This window comes from Nanorana parkeri, unplaced genomic scaffold (genome assembly GCF_000935625.1).
Source record: "Nanorana parkeri isolate BGI_ZX_2015 unplaced genomic scaffold, ASM93562v1 scaffold647, whole genome shotgun sequence".
NCBI classification, from domain to species: Eukaryota; Metazoa; Chordata; class Amphibia; order Anura; family Dicroglossidae; genus Nanorana; species Nanorana parkeri.
Genome location: NW_017306915.1, coordinates 552,947 through 562,513, shown reverse-complemented (window position 1 = coordinate 562,513; position 9,567 = coordinate 552,947).

The following is a 9,567-nucleotide window of genomic DNA, read 5'->3' as shown; positions in this document are numbered from 1 at the left end:
TCGTGACTGACAGCGTACAGTGTACGTCGCCAGCATCGGGGCTGTTTAAACAGACTATGTGATAGCAGTCAAAGTAAAAAAAATAAAGTTTTTTTAAAATAAAATAAATCTATTTTGTTGTGTTTTGGGGCATTTAATTAAATTTTTAACTAAATTTAACTAAATTTTGGGGTTTAACGTCAAAATTTGCAACTACCACCATTTTATTCTATAGGGTCTTGGCATTCAGAAAATATATAATGTTTGGGGGTTTAAGTCATTTTCAGGCCTAAAATGTGGAATATAACATGGGTGCAAAAAATGAAAAAAAGGCCTCAGTCATGAAGGGGTTAAACGAAATCCAGAGGGAATCCGAAACTTCGGAAATGGAAATTCAGATTCGAACACATTTGGTTGCATTGGGATTCGGAAAATGAATACGAATTTTGATTTAGAACAAAACAGTCGCACATGTCTAACGTTTGCCCTTACATACATAGTCATTTTACACATCCTCATATTGCATGGTAAAACTACATCTTTTACCTAGCCCGCTCAGCAATTTGTATCTACCTTTGGGAACATGTTACCTTTGTCCTTCCCCAATGGCTCACCTAGCCAGGGCCAAGCTTGGGACGCAACCAATAGGCTCATGTAAGCCATGCACCAGGCTGAGTGCCTAGGTAAATCTTCCTTGCAGGTATGAAACCTAAGATATACCTAAGATGTACATACATCTTCACAGAGGCTTATGTGCAATTTAATGTTCATGGTTTCTCTGACCAAAGAAAGTGTGTGTGTGTGTGTGTGTGTGTGTGTGTGTCCTACTTCATGTGTTAATTTGGAGCAGTATTTCATAACAAACGCTGCTGGTTATTTGTCAACTACGTTGTTTCCCTACAGGGGAAACGAAAGTCACATGCAAGCAGCCATGTCATGCCATTGTTTATTTACCTTGGCTACGTCTATATACTAAGTTATCAGCAACCTATACCCCATCTTGTTACAGGGAGGTGGATACAGGGACCCCCGCTTTCAAGGATGTCAGCAATACCAGACACATTTTCATCAATCATCATCCCTGGATCTGCTGATTGGTGAAACCTGGGAGCAATGCTGGGGTACTCGGTTTCCCCATGGAACAAGGATGAATTAATCTTATATATTTGGGACATACACTGAATTTCCTCTGTAGCCCAAAAAATAATGAATGAAAAAAGCACCAAGATATTACATCTTAAGATGTGGATCGAAGGTGGACATTGCACTGCTCTAGGAGACCCACTTTTCACAAGCAGACATATCACATATGCAAAAATCTTGGGTAGGGACGAGGGACTGCTTTGGGAGCGGCCGTAGGTCACAAGGTTACAATGCTGTTGACGTTAAGTACCTTACTATACTAGGAACCAGCAAAAGCTGTGTTGCGCATTCGAAAGTTTTCTCAAAAGAAATACTCAGAGGCCTGTAAACAAGACATAAGGAACTGGCTAATATTAGAACTAAAGCCCAAACGTTTTTCATGTTTTGCTTTGAATAGAGAAAAGGGGGTCATAACCCCCGTCACCTTTTTTTTTGCCTTCTGTGTTTGGATATTATGAAACGAAACGGAACAAATTTTTTGACGGCGCACAAGTCTAGTGTCCCATTGGGGAGATTTCCCTATACTTTCTGTCCAATAGTTACAATAGGAAGCAAGAGGAAATCCTTTCAAAGTGAGGAATATCCCTGGCGGTCAGCAGGAATACCAGCACTAGTGTCCTAACTGGAGGTTTTCCCACCTATTCCTGATTTAGTGACAACCCAAAATTTGAGAGTTTCTTTCATTTTTGCTTTCAGTGATAACGGTCAGTAATATGTTTTTGCTTCAGTCGCATTTTAAGGCCTAGCAAAAGTTGTGAGCACTAGCTTTCACATTATACTCAAAATCTTAGATCTCCGAAAGCAGGTCACATTTTTTTAAATTCGGGAATGAGTCAGGTAGACCTTTGCCCAAAATGTAAAGGTGTTCCCTCTGCACTCACATTTCCCCTTATTTCTGCAGGGGGTCTAGCCCTACTGAACACTTCCCCCACAGAGGTAATTGCAGTTAATAAAACTTTCCCACAGGCAAAGGCCCCAGAACCTGATGGTCCATGCACAGAACTCTACAAAAATCCTAATGGACAGCACTCCACCTGCACTTACCTCTCATTTTACATTCTAGAGCTTATACGTCTACAGGGGATGAGGCTTACAAAAGGTTATTGCCAAAAGAAAAGTCAAGAATCCACTATTGGCAGGCTTCTACCACCCAATATCCTTGTTAAACCAAGATGCTAAACTGTTGTCTAAGACAATGGCTGATAGAGTGGCCAAGGTACTTTCAGACCTCATCCCTCCTTCCCACGTAGGGTACGTATCTGGCTGTTCTGTGGTGGCCAATGTTAGAAAAATAATGGCTGCCTTGGAACATATACGTTTGCCAGACACTCTTCCGCACTTCTGGCCATGGACATGGAGAAGGCTTTTGACAGTGTTAATTGGGAACAGCTTAAAGAAAACAAGATGGCTCGGATGGTCTTTGGGGGTCCATTTCTGGATGTTATATTTACAATTTATTCTTCTCCAACAGTCCACATTTACACAACTGAGTCCCTCTCTCTGAACTTTTTCTTAAAGAAGGGGAAATACCAGGGTTGTCCCCTTTCCCTACTACTATTTAATATCTTAGATAAGCCCCTAGCCAAATCACTGGCATCACCCACACTCTTCATAGGTCTCACTATGGGCACATACAAATTCTTCCATGTTCACAGACAATATCATGCTCTTCTTACCGGATCCCAAATTTCATGTGCCCAAAATAATACAACACATAGGAGGACTATGACACATTTTAGGGCCCAAAAATTATCTTGACAACTGCTTTTCCTCACAAAACACACAACCAGAGATGTTCTTGAATGGGCAAAATTATATGGAATTCAGGTCAAATCTGAATCTCTCTTCTATTTGTCTGTGAAGATTCTCATTCATCCAGGTCATGACATGAAGGAGAACCTTCACAGACTGAGGCAACAACTGGTTCCCCCAAAAGACCCAACGCCAAAACAAAAGATGAACAACATTGTGTATGCAGTCCAGTGCAGTGAGGAGTGCTCAGAATTGTATGTCGGTGAAACAAAACTGCCTATTATGCAAAAGCAATGAACACCTGGTTTTGATTAACAGATTATGTGGATTGGAGCAACATTCACCATATTTATTCCCAGATAATTTTTGTACAAGTCATTCTGAAGTGAGAAAGCTGGTTGGATAACCAGTGAAACATTTTCAACAAAAATAAAGCAAGTCCAGTTGCCTTGACTTATTTTTTTACAGATATCTCTTCCATTTGGTTATCCAAAATCCTCACAACGGCTCAGAACTCTATTTACTAAACGTCCAAAACTTATCAAGGAAACTATACAGAAATTACAGACATGGTAAAATTTAATCCTATAGAGGTGCCATCCATATCATTACTTATGCCCGTCTACTCTATCCCTTGCAGACATTACCCCGATTACTAATAAACACATAAATGTACAAAATATATAAAAAGCCTTCCTCGTCTTCTTATGAAAAAGTAAAACGCTCATAACAGCCTTTCAGTAGATGCAACTAGAGACGAGGCTGGGTTTGGCATATGCATGCGTTGCATGTGCCGCATTTTAGCCCATTAATTTTAAATGGGCTGTTTAATGCGCAGCAACACACGTTAATGTCCAATAGTACATGCTTTACAGTGCAAGCATTGTGGAGGGACTGGCCCTTAATGAATGTACTGTCAGCTCGCATCTCTTCGGCTGTTTGTTCGCCTGCCTTATGCGTTTCTTTGATCTGGAAACAAGGAACATCTGCCGCAATGCCCAGCGGAGGTGCAATCAGGTCTTTATGATGCATCATTACCGTTAACATACAGGTGCAATAATGATCTAATTATCTTATTAACTATTTCATAGCATAAGATATTTTGAAATGGGTCAGCCTTGTTAAATAGGGAATGGGAAGTGCAGTAGCCTATACCTGTCAAATGAAAGATAACTGCTGTAAATGTCACTCCAGTGGACACTGAAAATTGCACCTTGAAGCACATACAGAGAAAACAACTAATCTGTCCAATACTTAAAGGGGTCCATTTATAAACAATTTGCAGAGCCACTTGCCCTGAGAATCTCTGTGAACGTTCATTCTGTGTGACTATACTTATCTTCTATGCTCACCAGCTCTATCTAGTGGCCATAATGCAGTATTATATTACAATCAACCTGAAAAGATAATACACAAAGAATGTCATTTTTATTTCCTCTATTCGCACAGAATGAATATTCACAGAGATTTGTTCTCTGTTGTTCTGCAAATTGTTTATGAGTAGACCCCAATTTATGTAAATCCCAAAACAATTAACTTCTTTAGCTTTCTCCATTTTGGTTTGTTGGATGTACCATTTAAAGTGTTTTGTTATATTTGACGATGCCAGGAATTCAGTAAGCTGCTAACTATACGTATTAATATAACTCGGCACGTACAGTGTATGTGGCCAGTCATATAGCCACTTTGTGACGGGACGTACACTGTACGTCTCCCGTCACGAAGGGGTTAAACCCTCAGGTGTTTTTGCATATATCTATGGCTAGAAAAAATGTTTTAAACCCCTTTAGAAAACAAGTTTAAACTTACCTGTGTCTTCGCCGCGCGCTCCCGTCCGAAAATCTGAAAAATCTTGGGCGGCCGCAAAGCATCTTGGGGCGGGCGCATGCGCAGTTCAGATTTTCAAGCGGGAGACGAGGAGAGACGCAAGGTAAGTCTATGGACAGCGTGCACCCGCATGCAGACACCGTGGGACAGGAAGTGCCAGCAAGCACAGAGGAATCAGCGCTTGATCGGAGACCTGCAGCAGCGCTGGAGAGAAGGATGAAAAGGACGGGAAAGAAGAGGTAGATCGGATCAAGAGACATTATTTAATGTAAGTGCTGACACTAACAAAGGGGGAAGGGGAAAAAACATTTAGACTTTAATGTCACTTTAAGCGAAACAGAGAGGGAGGTTGTTTTACAACACAAGGTGCAAGTAGTACATTCCTAGCGACTCTCTTTGTGGTACTCAGTGGACTACAACGGACCAATGTGTTATTGGGACAACTCTCTGCCCCTTGCACGATGAGAATTGCCTGTAACTGCTATTTAAAGCTGAACTCCAGTCGGCAGTAAAATATTAGCATGATGTGCGGCTGACTGGAGTTCAGCTTTAACAAATTTCCTGTTTCTAATGTTATGCGCTATAAAGGCGTTCAGGGCTCATTCATGCCGTGACAGTTTATAGTAGGTGGTGTTGACCCCGGCCTAGCACCCATAAGCCCGATGGTCAATTGTGTATAATGACCTGAATACCTCAGTTCAAGGTTTACCTCTTTTTTTGGGGGGGTGGGGGCCTCGTGTTTTTTTGCAGTACAGCTGCCCTAAAGCTATAAGCATAGTGTGGACCGACCTGCCTGGTGTACACTATTGCATTCGGGCCGGGCAGGGAGGGGGCGTTGTAGTCGTGTTGCAGTAGGGATGGCCCAACGCTTTAAGCATAGTGCACACCACACCTGCCTGTTCTACACTGTTGCATTTGGGCATGGGGTGGTAGTCATGTTGCAGTATGGCTGGCCCAATGCTTTAAGCATAGCATGCACCACACCTGCCTGTTCTACACTACGGCTTTCCCCAGCCGGAGGAACCTTGCCTGTACACCACACTGTATTGACGACTATGCCAGCATGAATGAGGTCGAATGTAGTCCTGGCTGTAAAGCAAGTGCTGTGTGGTGAAAATTAGCACTAGAATTGTGTGCTCACGCTGTTGTGCCCTGTGGTCTGAGAGGCAGAGTCGTTATAGAACGCTTTATTAACAAGTTCCGGAATTCATAAAACGTGTGAGTTTATCAGAACATGAAATGGAACTAACTTGTTTAAAGTATAAGACGTTTTACAAATGCAACAACTTTAACCACTTCAAGATTTTTGAACAATAGCGATACGTCCTAAAAAAACATCAAAGTTTTTAGGATGCTTCCCCATCGTCCACCTCCTCTCCCCCTGCTGCTATTAGCAGACCGAATAAAGTAGAAGTACTCACCTGATCCTTGGTCCTTGCGCAGTGACTGCTCCCCTCTCTTGTGGTAACTCCCTATGCATCCTCACTTCTAATACATTGTATGACTGTATAACTCACAGGTCCTTAGACGGCCAGAGCCTGGGGGGAGAAGATGCTGCAGAGACCAGTCTAGCAGACAAGTGAGATCAAGTGAGTATGTCTTCTTTATTCGAGCCCCTAGAGAAAAACGAGCAGTTAACCCTTGCAGTACAGGAGTTTGTCTTTAAGGAATGAGAAAATGATCACCAAATAAACAAGCCCATAGCAAAAAGGTAAAACCTACTCTGTTCCATAAGGGGTATACAGGTACAAGAACTGAAGTGGTTAAATAGTGACATCTACAGGCCGGAAGTATGAACCACACATACTCTAAATTAGCGATGACCCTATCAGCACCGAGGATGTCCACGAACCCCAGATGCCTCTGAACCACCAGAACAGCTGAACAAAATTTGCCAATACTAAAAATGAGCAACAATTACACAAAAGTGTCTCTGAATTGGGATAATTTCAGTGCAATGCATTATCCATTCAGTGGGAAAGGGAAAATACTAGGGATGCACTGATACCATTTTTCCAGACCAAGTACGAGTGCCGATACTTTTCCTCAAGTACCCGCCTATAACAATTACCGATACTTTTTTTTTTTGTGTGTGTGTGTGTGTGTCATGTGACAGTTTTTCTGAAATGTTACAGACTAATGGTTTTAGGACAGTGGTGGAGCACCAGGGCCTGGTTGCAGCGGCACCCCTGGTAGTTCGGCCACTGACTTCAAGTTGTAGAGGGACTAAAAAACCTCAGCAATACATTATATATAGCAATGCAATATACCACCATAGAGGACTGCAAATCTCAGCAATACATTATAAACCAATGCTGAATAATACCATCAGCTATAGATGACTACAAAGCCCAGCAAAACATTATACAGTAATGCAGAATAGTATTATTTTGCATTGCTGTATAATGTATTGCTGGGTTTTGTAGTACTCTTTAGCTGATGGTATTATTATCAGCTATAGGACTACAAATCTCTGAAATAAATTACACAGCAATGCAGAATAACAGTATGTTTTTGCTACATACTCTGTGCTGCTCCTCTGCTTCTGGGTGCTGGCCTGATGTTTGGGGCAGAGGGTCCCAGGAGGGGGACTGGATGGGAGGAGGGTCCCAGGAGGGGGACTGGTTGGGAGGAGGGTGCCAGGAGGGGGACTGGATGGGAGGAGGGTACCAGGAGGGGGACTGGATGGGAGGAGGGTGCCAGGAGGGGGACTGGATGGGAGGAGGGTACCAGGACTGGGAGGAGGGCCCCAGGAGGGGGACTGGCTGGGAGGAGGGGGAGATGTGTAGATGGCAGAAGTGCTGTAAGCACGCGCCGCATGGTTCCCTAGAAAATAAGGTGCTGATCTTGATAAAAGACGTTGCTTCTCTCGGCAGAGGGAAGATGTCCATCTCATAAGGACACTAGCAAACATCTGAGGCTTTCTGGAAGTCGGAGGTCTTATGCAGGGCTGTCCTAACAGCTTTGCTTTGTCATTGTCCAATCTCCTTAAAAACAGTACATTGCTGAATACCATCCTGTGTCCTGTAATGTATTATAAATAAATATTACTCCCTCCAGGACTAGGATAAGTGACTAATGCCAAGGCAATCTTCACATGGTCTCTTCTGAGGGGTTGGAATGGTGGCTAATTTCTTGTCTGCCATTAGCAGGAACCAATGAATACTGTATCATAAGACACCTGACCCCGCCACTAGACCATTCATTACTTCAATAAACAATGTTAGTTAATTTTTACTTTAATAAAGATATTTATTTTTGTCATACAAAGCACTGTTGCATGAACCTTATGTACATGTTTCATAGATATACACACACACATTTTTATTTTTTTTTAAAGAAATTAAGAGTTACAATAAAAAAAGAAAAAAAGTCACAGATAGGCAACGCTAAATCCATGAGGTCAGAAAATGGTGGATTGCTCCAAGAAATTATATCAAAAGATAAAGAAGACCTGTAAAACTAAAACACATAAAAACAAAATACAAATACAGAGACAAGATGTGTTTAATTGATAAGTAATTTTAGTTTTGAGGAAAAATCCTGATTATGTCCTTCCGGTAACAAGGAGTTTCCACCCTCCCAGACCTTCCTCATTAAAGTGACACTAAGCTCGGGAATTAAATCTTAAAAATACATTCAAGTACCTTAACTATTAACAATAATGTATCTAATTTGTGTATCACTCGGCTGTAGATCCTCAAATCATCTCTGAATTGGTGCTGACACCGTCCTTTCTGGACGGTGGCTACTTTTCTTCCCCATGGTCCTGTGTGTCTTGTAGAGTAGCCACCGCTCCAAGCTCGCTCCTGTGATGGACTACAATCTTCGTATTGAGATTGTAGTTCATCGCAGGAGTGAGCTTGGAGCTGTGGCTACTCTACAACACACACAGGCACCATCATGAACAAAAGTAATCAGTGTCAGCACCAATTCAGAGATGATTTGAGGATCTACAGCTGAGTGATACACAAATAAGATACATTTCTGTTAATATTTAGGGTACTTCAATGTATTTTTAAGATTAAACTCCTGCGCTCAGTGTCACTTTAACAGCAGCAGGAAGTTGACAACTTGCAGGTCTGATGTCCATCTTTGTCTAAAACAATACAATCCCAAGAACATCAGAGTTAAGAAGCGATGCTACGGATGAAAAATGGAGTCACATATTCCAATCCGAGCAAAATTCAGGTGCTGAGGGAGGGAAAGCACCAAATGATACACAGAAGGGTAAAAAAAAAAACAAAAAAAAAACAAACAAAAAAAACAGGTATACCCACATACAAAAACAATTGAAGAACCCTTCTCAAAGTGTTCTCTCCAACCTACACAGAGGTAGACTTTATGCAAGGTGAAAAGATACTCCTAAGTTCATCAGAGCACTTGGCATGAGCGGTATCACAGGGTAGTGTGCACTCTAAAGCTCTCTTATTTCTTGCAATTTCACAATAAGGGGGGGTGGGGGGTCTTACACATTATGCAAATGGTCCTTCTTACTGAACATGACTTACAAAGAAACTCTAGTCTAACAGACACATATCCATTTAAAATAGAGATGCAGACCGACAAATAATTTATCATTCTCTTCAGCCAGTCTTGTGATTCGCCCATATATCTAATGCTGCAGAGCCATGCAGGGACACAATACCCACATTTCCTGATTATGCTTTATAACTTCCTGCTCACTATACAAAGAATCAGATGCCATTTCATTGTTACATCAGCAGGCTGGAGATGCATGGGTGACACAAGAAGCTGTAAATCTGAAACACAACATAGGGCACCACCTCGCTGGCTTGTGCAATGTCAGAAATGTGTGAATTACAAGACTGGCTGAACACATCCTGATCACAAATCCTTTGGCAG